The sequence below is a fragment of the Electrona antarctica genome (assembly GCF_951216825.1).
Source record: "Electrona antarctica genome assembly, chromosome: 7".
In the NCBI taxonomy this organism is placed as follows: Eukaryota; Metazoa; Chordata; class Actinopteri; order Myctophiformes; family Myctophidae; genus Electrona; species Electrona antarctica.
The window spans coordinates 37078418-37092312 of NC_136812.1; positions in this window are offsets into that span (position 1 = coordinate 37078418).

The window sequence follows — 13895 nt, forward strand, 5'->3', positions numbered from 1 at the left end:
ATTTGGTTCCATTTAAGTACACTCTCACTCTCAGAGTTACTGAACTGTAAGGGTCCAGTTGGGTCCATTTGTACACTCCGAGTTACAGATCTGTAAAGGTCCATTTGGTTCAATGTGTACACTCAGAGTTACATACCTGTAAGGGTCCTTTTGGAACCCCCTCACTGAGGGTCCCTGTATCACTCCTTTGAGAGCCACTGCTTTAAATAAATATAGGCCTACTACATAACTAATATAGAGCATATTTGATTACATTTAGGAGCATAGATTATTTTGATCTGAATTTTCAATTCAAACAGAACCGCAACCTGCATTTTGGTTTCACACACGCACAACACATGCACGTGCACGAACGGCACATGCACACGCGCATTTGTCCTCTTTGGGAATTCAGAATATGGTCACTATAGTCTACCTACGCTTGACATTGTGAAATCAACATTAGAATGTTCAGTTCTCAAACATCACCAAACACTGTTTTACATATTTGTGGATTAAATCGGCTAATCAATCAGTCTATAAATTCCTACAACTAGTTGACTCCAAACCTCTTTAGTTGAGGACAGATTAAGACAGAGAAAATAATCAGGTAGCTAGCTACGGTAGACATGATACTGTACATACACACGGACAGACAGACGGACGGACGGACGGATGGACGGACGGACAGAGCAGAGTGTGTGTTATAGTGTTGCCAGATTTTGCGAGAGACATAAGCAACATTTTGAATATTTTTCTGAACCTTATAATAACACAAATCTGATACTGGAGTCCATGGCACGAACACTATTTCGATCGGGAGCTCCGTGGACAAATACACATTCCTTTGGGGGTCCTTGGCATGAAAATGTTTGAGAACCACTGTGGCTCAGGAGGTAGAGCAGGTCGTCCAATGATCCATGGGTCAGCGGTTTGAATCCCGGCTCCTCCTGTCTACATGTCGAAGTGTCCTTGGGCAAGACACTGAACCCCAAATTGCTCCCGATGTGCTCGTTGGTACCTTGCATGGCTTCCGCCGCAATCGGTGTATGAATGGGTGAATGTAATGCACAATCTATGTAAACCGCCTTGGATAAAGGCGCTATATAAATGCACCATTTACCATTTACCAAGTTTGGCAACTACACTTTAGAATCAAACCCAAAGTCTCTTATAACTAGCAGACATGGCAACACTGGTGTGTGGCTGTGTGTCCTCGACTCCTCGGTGGTCCGGGTCCCTAGACGTGTTGAGGGGAGGGGGGGGAAGGGTAGCGGAGCGTTGCAGTTCCAGGCAGGTAACACAGCTTAACGCCAGGCCAACAAATGAAGATGAATGCACTTAATCTCCCCGCTGCCAAAACTACACTTTAGCCCTGACACCACGCACACACACTCCCCAAATGAAGACAGACACTCCGGGACACGCACGCACGCACGCACGCACGCACGCACGCACGCACGCAACGCACGCACGCACGCACGCACGCACACAACGCACGCACGCACGTACACACACACACACACAGGATGGAGCTCTTAAAGTTTTCATTAGGGCCTATACGTCTTCCCTCGGCACCGACGCCAAGCCATATGTCAAGAGATTTGACACGTGTCATATTAGTGCACTCAGTGTGTGTGAGCGTGTGTTGGTGCAATCTGGGAACCCATTAGCAAAAAAAAACAGCGCCCTTTTTTCCTTTGAATTTGTCTTTGGGGCTGTGCCAAACACAATGTGGATAGCAGGATGTTGCCTGTTTGCTCCGTCTTAGGCCCTCCGGTGGGCCGCCTGTTTTCATTCCCACTAACAACAATGTATGTACATTCTGAAAGCCACAGATTCAGTAGCCTAGCTCAGAATCTGTTCTTGAGAGATTAGTGTTTGTGTGCTCCGTCTCACACCGAACATAGCCGATCTACAAGTGTGTGTGTGTGTGTGTGTGTGTGTGTGTGTGTGTGTGTGTGTGTGTGTGTGTGTGTGTGTGTGTGTGTGTGTGTGTGTGTGTGTGTGTGTGTGTGTGTGTGTGTGTGTGTGTGTGTTTGAGGTAGTTGTACTTGAGTGTGTGTGTGTGTGTGTGTGTTTGAGGTAGTTGTACTTGAGTATTTCCAATTTCCAATACTTTTACTTCTACTTCTCTTGGATCCAAATATTGTATTTTTACTCCACTACATTTATTTGAAAACGTACTATATACAGTAGCCTAGTTACTTTGTGGATTTTGATGACCACTTCAGCCCTAGACAAATTCTCACAATGCGATGTAACACATTGTGTGCTATATTTCAAAAGATTGTTTATTTAAAAACATGAAATGGGACATTCTGCACAAATGAGTACTTTTACTTTTGGTACTTTAAATACATTTTGATGCCACATTTGTAATTTTTACTCATGTACATTTTTGAATTCCGGACTATTCTTGTTGCGTTGTAACAAGAATATTTCTACAGCGCAGTATTGGAACATTTGAGTACTTCTCCCCACAGCTGGTGAGTGTACAGTGTGTGTGCGCTTGGCGAGGGCGTTGAAGGTGAATTGGTGTGATTGAGGCCACAGATGCTGGCCAGCAGGACCGCCTCATTAGTGTGCCCTGCAGTGTAATGGAAGCACACAGCATCAGCTGTCACTCATCTCAACCAACACATCTCCACCAGGCTGCTGCTGACGGAGATGACTCATGGCATGAAGCTAAGAATAACATGTGATAACCACACACACACACACACACACACCCCTACACACATACACATACGCACGCGTGAACGCACGTGCATGTACGCAAAAATCTAACGCGCTGTGTTGTGAGCCTGTAGATTGGCTATTTTACTCGCTACTTGTGCAAAGTAACGACTAACGACTCGACTAACGAGTAATTAACCTTTTCAAAAAATAATACCTCAACATTTTACTTAAGGACAGTGTAAATACTTTGTTACTGCCATCCCTGCAGTGAGTGATTGAAGAGACAGGATGGTGGTCATCTGGTCAGAGAGAGCCAGGCTATATGTTGTCGTGTCTATTTGCTGACCTTCCTCCCTCGGCCATCTTGTTCAATATTCATGCCCAGGGGTCAGACATTAGCATTGTGTTTCCATGAAATATGGATGCAGTGTAGAAGGAAGTGAGGCGAGCAACCTTTCAGTGCCACATGAGAGCAGAGAGGGAGACGAAGGAAATGATAATGACGGCCGGGGAAAGTGGGGGAAAAGGACAAAGATTTCCTGAGGTTGTAGCAGCCGGGCGCTTTTAGGTGACATGATTGTGTGGCAGATGGATTGAAACCGCTGAGGGCTGTGGCACGAACAACGCTATGTCACAGTGAAGTAAAACACAACCGAGAAGAGACACAAACTGAGAGAATGGTGTGTGTGTGTGCGTGCGTGCGTGCGTGTGTGCGTGCGTGCGTGCGTGCGTGCAAAAAGGAGAAAGGAGAAAGTGTCAGAGAGACAGTGAGGGAGATTGGTTTCACCTGCATACCTGCATCTCCGTGTTGAGATCAACTCCAGCTGGGAGCCTATACGACTCAGCAGAAACTAAACAGGATGCGGGTTTCACTCACTCCACTGCAACCCATACAACCACACTGCTGTAACACCACACACACACACACACACACACACACACACACACACACACACACACCAAAGAGCCGTCTCCGTTTCTACCTGCATATATAGTCAAATGAAAAGGAAACAGATGAGAGGGAAAGTGATGACAAGAGGGAAGAGCAGGGAACAATATATGACATGACAACTGTGAAGGGAACATTATTGTCTCTGAGGACACAGCTCATGTCTGAAGACTTCAGACTTCAAGCTGACTAATACTGTTCCCGCTTCTGACAAAGTCACATTGGCTTTGTGAAAGGAGAGGAGAGACACAGAGCGAAAGATATTGTGGACAAGGGCAGTGGCTGACAGCAGAACACTGGTAGAGTGAAGAAACAAAAAGTCATCACCTCGAGGCATCACTTGACCACACGTCTGCGGGGGGGGGGGCATGGCTGAGGGAAGTGGGGGGGCTGGAGCACCCTCGCCGCCCAGGCACAGCCCCCCCTCGGACAGGAGGGGGAAAATAATAATGATTTTAATCAAAACAGATTTCTGTTAATGGACTAATACATATGCTGTATCACAGTATCGGCACCTTATCCTGGTTAATTGCCTGTGTCAGTTTGCTCATGCGTGTGGAGAGGGAAAGTAAAAGCCACTTTTCTGCGTGAAAATGCGCGAAAATTCTCGTGCATGAGGCGCGTGCACGCACATTTTGCGGCGCGTGCTAACGCGCGCGCACCCCCTACTAAGCATTCAGCACCTCCTGCTGTAAACATCTTCCCGCGGCCATGGGGGGGGGGGGCATTGACCTTAGGTTGCGAGTGATGCCTCTGGCACAGTGCAGACCATATGGAACACTGAAAACACCATTAGAATGTCAAAAACACATTAAAAACATTTACAAGGCAGACGCACCATCAGAACGAATGCCTGCATGCTCCAAGCGGCACAATTACTGTAAAGCCTGCTCATGTTTGAGTTGCATACTGATTGGCAAAGAATATTAAATGACTCTCCCTCATGCAAAAGGACACCCACGGTCCAGTGAGAATGCCCTACTTTATTCTCCTGACTTGTTGTGATTCAACATGTTGGCCTCGCTGTGACTTTCTCTTTTAAACAGTCAACATCTGTGTGAGCTTTTAGGCTTTATTGAACAAGCAAAGCATAATTAAGACTGAAATGCTGTTCTTTCGCCAAGCAACCAGATTTTCACTAGTAAGAGACAAGAGATCACACCTCTACTTAAGTTTAACAGTTAATTTATCGAAACAAAATTAGATTAATGTGGAACGGGATGAGGAACCCATGGTTAGGACGAGACTCAGGGTGGTGGTATCGAGTCCATGTGCTGGGTCCGACAGGCATTAGTCCGACATCCTACCCTAAACCCTAACCTAACCCTAACCTCAGGGAAGCCATGGGGAGTCTTAACCGGCCACGCATATCGGAAGCCACGGGTGAGTCATAACCAGCCACGCATGTGTCTTAATACCGGCCACGCATATCGGGAGACACGGGTGAGTCTTAACCAGCCATGCATGTGTCGGACTGGTCCATAGATTGCAGGTGTATTTATACTGTGGTGGTTGCAACAAGGATTGGCTGTGGTGAGTGGGGGCAGGTGTATAGTGGATACGGGTGATTGTGAATGTGGAGTGGCTAATGAGTGAGGGCAAGTGTAGATCGGGAAGCAATTAAGAACGGGGAGTGGCCATGATAAGCAGAGGTTGGTCTCTACTCCTGAACTAAATGGAGATTTGTCAACATTCCGGAATGGAGATCTACAGCTAAAGGCAGAACCTGAAGCTATGTGTGTGAACAGTGTCCATGGATTCATTGTGCCACCCTAGTTGAGACTCGGACTATCGAGGCTCAAGGCAATATGCTCGATGCGCTAAAGGTGCTAGTGTAGATTTGAAAAGGCGTAAGGGAGTTTTCCTTAGCTTCGTCTTATTTTCAAAAGGAGAAAAGTTATAAAGGATTTGCGTGCGGCTTTGTTCTACATTGGGCAGACCGGCTCTGACATGCAATGCTATAACACGGAACCCACTCAACAACACATTTTTCCCTGTCCTTCTGCCCAATTACAGCATGAATCACAGATAATGAGAAAGAAGCGAGGACTTTATATGATCACATCAATCTGAAGGGAGCAGGCTGCATACCTCGAGGGTCTCTCTCTGCACATCCAGCCACTGATGTGAGTCCGCTGCAAATGCGTCACCGGCTGACAGGCCATGCGACGTCACGCCGGGGGACGTCCAATCGTGTGTGTCTCAAACACCTGTGGCTCAGAGAGGGCACTGGGTTTAAATGGGCTAGCGTGAGGTAAGAAGAGAAAATCCAACAACACAGCCACATGTAAAACTGAAGGATAACGACTGTTTTGAATAAAGCCGGAGTCACACGCTCCGGTCTAAAATAGCAATTATTGTCAGACGGCAGGAAAACCACCGCAAAAAAAACACAGGAGACGGAGCGTGTATACAAATCTGCGGTGCTTGCACACGTTCAAAATGCACACTGTGGTAGCATTTATCTAAGCCTGGAAGCATGTCGCATTACTTAACTTACTTCCAGGGAATAGACAGACATGCTAGGTCATGCAGCCCTTATTACATCTACAACAGACGTTTAGCTTCCAGACAGCCGCCCACACCTCTTCATGGTATGAACACAACACCACTCATGCTTCCCTACATGGTGGCATGCAGGCCAGGGATCAGGCAGAGCTTGTGACAATTAGCTCAAACTTCTGCGTGATTTAAAAATATCCTATTATCATGAAATAAGTATTGTTTTGATTCCCCCTCCTCTCTGTGTCTCTGTCTCTTCCCTCCTCTCTGTCCTACTCTCCCTCCCTATTCTCTCTCTTTTCCTCTTCCTCTCCATCGGTCCATCCCACTGCCTCTCCCTCGCCCGCCCCCCATCTCTCTCTCTCCCTCCCCACTGTCTGTCTGTCTGTCTGTCTGTCTGTCTGTCTGTCTGTCTGTCTGTCTGTCTGTCTGTCTGTCTGTCTGTCTGTCTGTCTGTCTGTCTGTCTGTCTGTCTGTGTGTGTGTGTGTGTGTGTGTGTGGGTGGGTGTGTGTCTCTCTCTCTCTCTCTCTCTCTCTCTCTCTCTCTCTCTCTCCCTCCGTCTCTCTTTATGGAGTTGCTGCCTTCTCACTTTACAGATAAAAGTGCTCTCCAGGCGGCTTCAACCAGACTCCCAAAGCAGGTCCGGGCAGTTCCTCTGTTTACCTTTCTCCCCCCTCACCTGGCTCGACCCGCCCACTCCCTGGCTCCTCCCACCCCCTGGCCCCTCCCACCCCCTGGCTCCAGCACTTCCTGATCACCTTGGCCGGTTGTCCCATGCAGGAGGTGGAGAATTCCCCCACGGGAACGGGACAAACATGGACGGATAGCGTTTCTCAGCTGAAAACCAAACAGCCAATAAACAGGCCCAGTGAGTGGGAATTGAATTGAGTGGGACAAAGTCCTTTATTTGCCCAGTGTCTCACTACCCCCTCCCTCCCTCTCTCCCTCCCTCTCTCTCTCTCTTTCCCAGTGACAGTTGTAATGGTACACCCTCTCCTAAGGTCGTTTACCTGGCCAGGTGAACTGCACCACTGAAAGTGAACAACATCATCGCCTGGGAAGTCATGTAAGTACAGCGGTCACACTAACTTTTTACTGTTAGATAATTCTACAGTGTAAGACGCAGGGAAGTGAAATGAGGCTTCGGTTACTAAATCTGAGAAAGGTTAACGTTTGACTCGCTAATTAGGAGGAGGAGGAAGACATTTGTTCCATGTGCCTGTTGAAGGCACAGATTATTTGCATGGAGGATATTCATTTGCCTTTCTTGCCCTGCTGTGTGAGTGTACGCGGTGGGCACTCTCGGCTTTTGTCTGTACGTATTGTATGTAGTGTAATGTGTGGGTGTGTGCGTATGTGTGCGCCTCCAATTGCCTGTATATACACTTTGTGTGTGTGTGTGTGTGTGTGTGTGTGTGTGTGTGTGTGTGTGTGTGTGTGTGTGTGTGTGTGTGTGTGTGTGTGTGTGTGTGTGTGTGCGCGCGCGTGTGTGTGTGTGGCTATTACAATGTTAGAGACACTTCATAGAGCCTGGTCAGCTGCTTCCTGCCGCCACACTGAAGTTCAGCTCACATGAGATGGACACACACACACACACACACACACACACACACACACACACACACACACCCTACACCAAATCTCTGTGCCGGAAAGAACCAATCTACAAGCAATCACTGTGTTGTGAGCTTGTAGATTGGTTATTTTCCCTGAATGTTTACCTATTTTTTTGCAAATGTCCGCCTATGGCATGCCTAGAATAGGGATGCTATGGGGTTCACATTTTTCAATCGTATTCCACACCTACTATTCATCCTGAATCATTTAGAAATGGAGCTGAATGGCGTAATAAGATGATAGAGTTGAAATCAATTGTGTTCAGGGTATCAGTTGTGGCGAGCACGCTGACTTTGGAATGAGAATCCAATTTCTTGAAAATAAAAGGGGGGACAAAAGAAAGTCCTGCTGCACAAGCATATGTTACATAACATCACTTTCATAAGAGAGTGTTTGATTCAGTGCTATTCAAGTGACTACAGTATATGGTACGTTTCGTGCTGTGTGTGTACATTCTTCCCATGTGAGTGTGAAGGTTGTTCACAGGGTGTGTGTCCTCATTGTTGCGTTCTCTCAAAGTTGTCACCCCGCGTGTCTTATTTATGGCATTGCCCCTAAACATTGCAGTAATTCACTCTGTAATAGTCCACCTGGTGAAACTTGAATTATTCATTCCTCTGGTCACTATCAATCACTTCACATGGTTTCAGACAACACACTATAATATTCTCTCTCTCTCTCTCTCTCTCTCTCTCTCTCCTGTTTACGATGTCAAGTGTGGGGGCATGAAAACAGGTTTATACACAAACTGAATTCCGTTGGAGCGTTTCTGGAATGTTCTGTCTCACAGAGACGTGTCCGAACAGAAACGGTTCTCTTCCTATACACAAAAAGGTGTGTGTAGTGTGGACCTGAGCCGTGACTTGTGTCTGCATGGACCCTGACTCCCAGCCTAGACTAGTCATTGGTTAGACCAGTCATTAGTCCTACAACTACAACCTCAAACCCTCACCCTAAACCTAACCTCCCACGGGGCAGCACACCTAAACCTAACCTCAACCCATGTCTAACCAAACTAAGTATGCGCCCCGTGATGGGCTCATTGGACTACACAGGTTCTGATCCATTTCTATTCTTCTCATTATTCAACCACGTATACCTTGTATATATACCCTTATAAGGGTATAAGTGCATCAAAATGAGCTGTTCACAATGTGAACGTGTGAACGTGAGCTTCAGCTTATATTTGTTTTATTTCTTTATTTGTTTAAACAAAATGTTACTTTTGAAGGATTTCACCCATAATGGCATGTCCAAAATAGAGACACTCAGTTGAAATTCCTTATACATCACCTGCATAAATGCCGACAGCAATGTCGCCAACAAGTCAAATAATTGCCAAAATGATTGATGAGTCAGGCTATAGCTTAGAAGCAGGTAATAGTTTAGCAGAGAGATGTTTTTTCTTTCACTCAAATTCAAAGAACATTTCAGTTAAATATCTAAAAGTCAATGTTGTTATATTAATGGGCTAAGACGTCCTTAGCCAGGCTTTGTTTTAGTGAGGAACCGCAATCTGTCTGTCTGTGACGCTCATAGTCTAAACTCTTGACAGAGCGTGATCACGCCTCTCAGCATGCTGCAGATGCAAGGCTGTGTTCTGTTTACACTATAGCATGTGTAAGGGAACATGCATGATTGCCTCACTCAGCATCTAGCAGCAAAACATGTTAGAGCAAAAACCATTAATGCTATAGTTATATAAAGGCCTGTGCTAGGTTGTTGAGTGACGGGTGGCATGTACAAGTACATACAAGCAGTGTGGGTGGGACGGGCCTGGGCTTTGCACAGAGGGTGTGTTTGTTTGATCCATATCAGGGTTTTATTATAGTACTGCACGCCTTTGTATACTGTCACTGTTGGGCAGAAACCTTCTATATCCAAAATGGTTACTTTTCAGGAAATGGTGTTCATGTTGGATGGATCCAATGTAGTCATTATTTAGTCACAAGCTCCTTTCTTTGGATCAATAGTCTATTTATAAACCCCACAGACTCACTTAATCACTGTCAAAATTGAAATATGGAGAGGAGGATTCTGCCCGGCAGCGATGATATACAGTTTATGCCTATCCAGGTGAAAACAGGACATGGCAACACAACCACCAGTTTCACCATTGACACCAAACACGCTGAGGTAAACAATCCCCCTGTCATGGGGTCATCTTTCAGGCCCAGGCGGTAGGGAGGGAATGAGCTGACTCTGCACGTAGGCTACAACCGGGTGTCATTATTAACTCATCAAGTCATTCCGGATCACACAGCAGGCCAACCACACTGTGTCAAAGGTCTCTGTCTCACTATGGAAACCAGTGGTCTCAACTGGTTTAATCAGAACTTTCGCTGCAGCAAATATAGACAAATAATACACAGAGATAAATTGTTGGAATTGTTCGATTGTTTAATTATAAGGAAAGGAGAGAAAACGCATGTTAGCAATTATTGTTCACATATTTTTGGCTATTTAGATTTGTTTTGCTTGACCACAAAATGTCAAGAATGTTAATTAGATGGCACGTTGTTTAGACAGATGCTAGGTTTGCTGTTTATCCTTTGTCCTAGTTTCTAAGTACTACATTGTTCTTTTTGCATTCTACTTATGTGACTCTGTTGGGGCCAATTGTTGACCAGGGCTCAGCTCTTGCCTACTCTGATTTCACCCTTGTAAGTCACTCTGTCAAAGAACCCACCTGCTAAATGTTTAAATTGTAAATCGTAAGTTAAAGTGACATATTGGATTTCTATGCTTGGTCCATAAAGCTGTGACGCATTGCAAGCTTGTTTAGAATGGCATAAGGAGGCAGCTAGACAATCAAGGCAAGGTTACCTGGGACATATATGGCAAAGAGCTAGGTCGCTGAATAGAAAGCTAGTTAAACGTTTTCTTCTTTTTTTCCTGCCTTACCGGCACAAAGGCCATGTCAAAAGAAAATAGATTGACTCTGGAGGCTCGTTCTGAATTCAAACACATGCCTTTTTTCTCTCTTTTCATTTGCGGAGACAAAAACGGCTCCAGTAGTCAAGAGTGATTGAGCTCGGCTGCGGGGCCTGCCTGAAGCCCTCACATTAATCACGCTGGTTTGCGTATTATTGGATTGCTGATGTGATTATTAATAGGACATCATCGGCGGTCACGTCTTAGCCTATTTTGGGCGGGAACCCCTTTTGGTGTTAGCATTATGTTATGCTTTAGCTATTGAAAAATAGCAGATCTACAAGCTCATAGCGTGCCAACGAGTGGCGCGCTACGAGCTTGTAGGTCTGCTATTTTTGACTGACATAGAAACATAGCTTTTTCAGAAAACTGTCAGGATGTAGAAGACATTTTTAGAATCTGATCTCGGGTCAAAATGGGTTAGCCAGTCTCCCCTCTCCGGGGTGAAGCGAGCCGGCATGACTGGTATGGCAGTGCCATCTTGCCACTTTGGGGATTAGCACTGAGCTCTCCTGAGATACTCCCCGGGCACGGGCGTGTCCTATGAATACAAATGGTGTGTGTCTGTGTGCGTGTGTGTGTGTGTGCCGTGCATGTGTGTGTGTGTGTGTGTGTGTGTGTGTGTGTGTGTGTGTGTGCGTGCGTGTGTGCGTGTGTGCGTGCGTGCGTGTGTGCGTGTGTGTGTGTGTCTACATTCGGTGAGTGAGTGTGTCGGTGAGTGGGTGCATCTCTGTCGGTCTGTCGCTCTATGTATGCGTGTGCCTAGTCCCTGTGTGTTTGCACACACACGTTTGTAATGATGAGGCTGTCGAAGCATGCAGCGCTACACGTGTGATCTCAATTTCAAAGAACATGGATGATAGTCCGGGTAATGTGTGTTTGAGATAGAGGTCAGTACGTATTATGGAGAAACGGCTGGATTGGCTGCCGACCGTGCTTCTTCTTCGATTGCATTCCAGAGGAGTCTGATTGTACATTCTGTTCCACCCACTACCTATAACACTATTAGCATTAACTTATCGCCTCTCTTCAAAATAAAGCCTCTCAGGAGAGGCAATAGGATGAGAATGCATTTCCGTCAACTGACTTCAGATCACATCAGATCACTGCAGGTTTAGGGGGGGAGAAAACAAACCGCCTTCATTTTTATTTTCACATCATTCCTCTTTTAGATACCGGAGAACGCGCCAGTTTACCAATTCGCCGCATCGGAAATTCTTCATCAATGTCTTCATCAGTGTAGTATGTCAAACCCACGTACAGATGTTATAGTTAATTTCCAAAGTGATCAAAATATTTTGTGCAATTAAATGGTCGGCTAGATAATGATAAAAAGGGGAGTATGTCATGAATACCAATGATAGTACCAATGATATTTCAGAATATTTACTAATAAATTACAATGTTTCGGTACTTTGGTGTAAAACAACTATCCTCTCTCTCTCAATTCAATGCAATTTAAATGAACGTGAAGTAAAACTAAAATGCACTAAGCCGCAGCGAGTCGGAAAACCGGCGAGTTCTCTGGATACCCATGACTCGATCTCTCTCTTTCTCACCTTCCCTTGGTGTTGAGATGAAAGTGCAGCGGAGGCGTAGATCAGGGTAGGCCTCAGCGGGCAGAGCAGAGCAGCAGCCCACAGCTGGGATGAAAGGTGTAACTTTGTTAACCATTGAGCCCTGGTATCCCTGTTCCTGCATGGGGAAGTTTGCAACGTGACGCTTCCTACAATCTTCTGCTTGTTTCTGCTTATTTCCGGCAAAGAGATTTCACATTGAGGGAATATTATAATGGACTGTATCCGTGGTGAATACAATATACATGCATGTTGCATTCCAAGTTGGACACTTTCTATAAGATCTGGGATCCATATTTTTAGAGGTGCAATGTGGTCCTCAACATGGTTTTCAGAAATATAAAAACATATATAGACTAAGTGGTTAAATCTGTTGAATCCGGCGCCCGCTGGCCTAGTGGTCCAGGCTTACTTACTTACTTACGCTCTCCATTGGTGTCCATCGTAAGGCCACCTTTGTGATGCAGTCCTGCTCCATCCTCAGTACATGTCCTAGCCATCTCAGGCGTCTGTGTGTAATGTCCTTTGTAATGCTCCGGCTCCCTGTTTGTTTGTACAGTTCATTGTTTGATATTTTATTCGGCCAATAGATCTGACATATACGTCTAAAGGCATCTGTTGTGGAACACTTCTATTCTCCCAGTGTCTGTTTTGACCACTCTCCAGCTCTCAGAACCATACAGCAGAACAGACTTGACATTGCTGTTGTATAGGAGCATCTTCGTTTTAAGGCTATATTGTTTTGATCTCCAGATGGATCGGAGTTGGGAGAAGGCACCCTGAGCCTTTCCCAGCCTTGCTTTGATGTCTTTTGATGCCCCACTGTCCTTACTGATAAGGCTGCCCAGATAAGTGAAATCTTCCACAAACTCAAGTGGTTTTTCATCGACAAGGATGGGTTGTGTGGGGGTAGAGTTCACACACAACACTTGTGTTTTTGAGGTGTTAATACCGAGTCCGACCTGTCTGGCGAAGGTGTTAAGCCTGTCAGTTTTAGCCTGCATGTTGTTGTGGTTTGTGGATAGGAGAGCAAGATCATCAGCGAAGTCAAGATCTTCCAACTGGGAGAATAGGGTCCACTGGATGCCTCTCGGTCTGTCAGCTGTGGTGTTGGTGGTGATCCAGTCAATGGCGACAAGGAAGAGGATAGGAGAGATGATGCACCCCTGTCTCACTCCGGACTGCACGGGAAACGCCTCAGAAAGGTTATTTCCCATGATGATACTACACTCAAAATGTTCATAGAATGTTTTTATGATGGATATCAGCTTTGGTGGTATCCCATAGGAGTGCAGTATCTTCCAGAGGGTGTTTCGGTGGACACTATCGAAAGCCTTCCTGAAGTCCACGAAATGTATATAGAGGGGTGTGTTCCATTCTAGGCACTGCTCTATTATGTTTCGCAGTGCAAAGATCTGGTCCGTACATCCTCTTCCCTTCCTGAAGACTGCTGGCTCCTGTCTAAGCCTGGTGTCAATGGCTGTCTCCATCCTGTTGAGAAGGACTCTGCAGAACACTTTGCTTGGAATGGATAGAAGTGTGATTCCACGCCAGTTGTCGCAGTTCTTGAGGTTGCCATTCTTAGGGATTTTGACAATAAGACCTTTGGACCAATCTTCGGGGATGGTGTCACTATTCCAGATGTTTTGGAAGA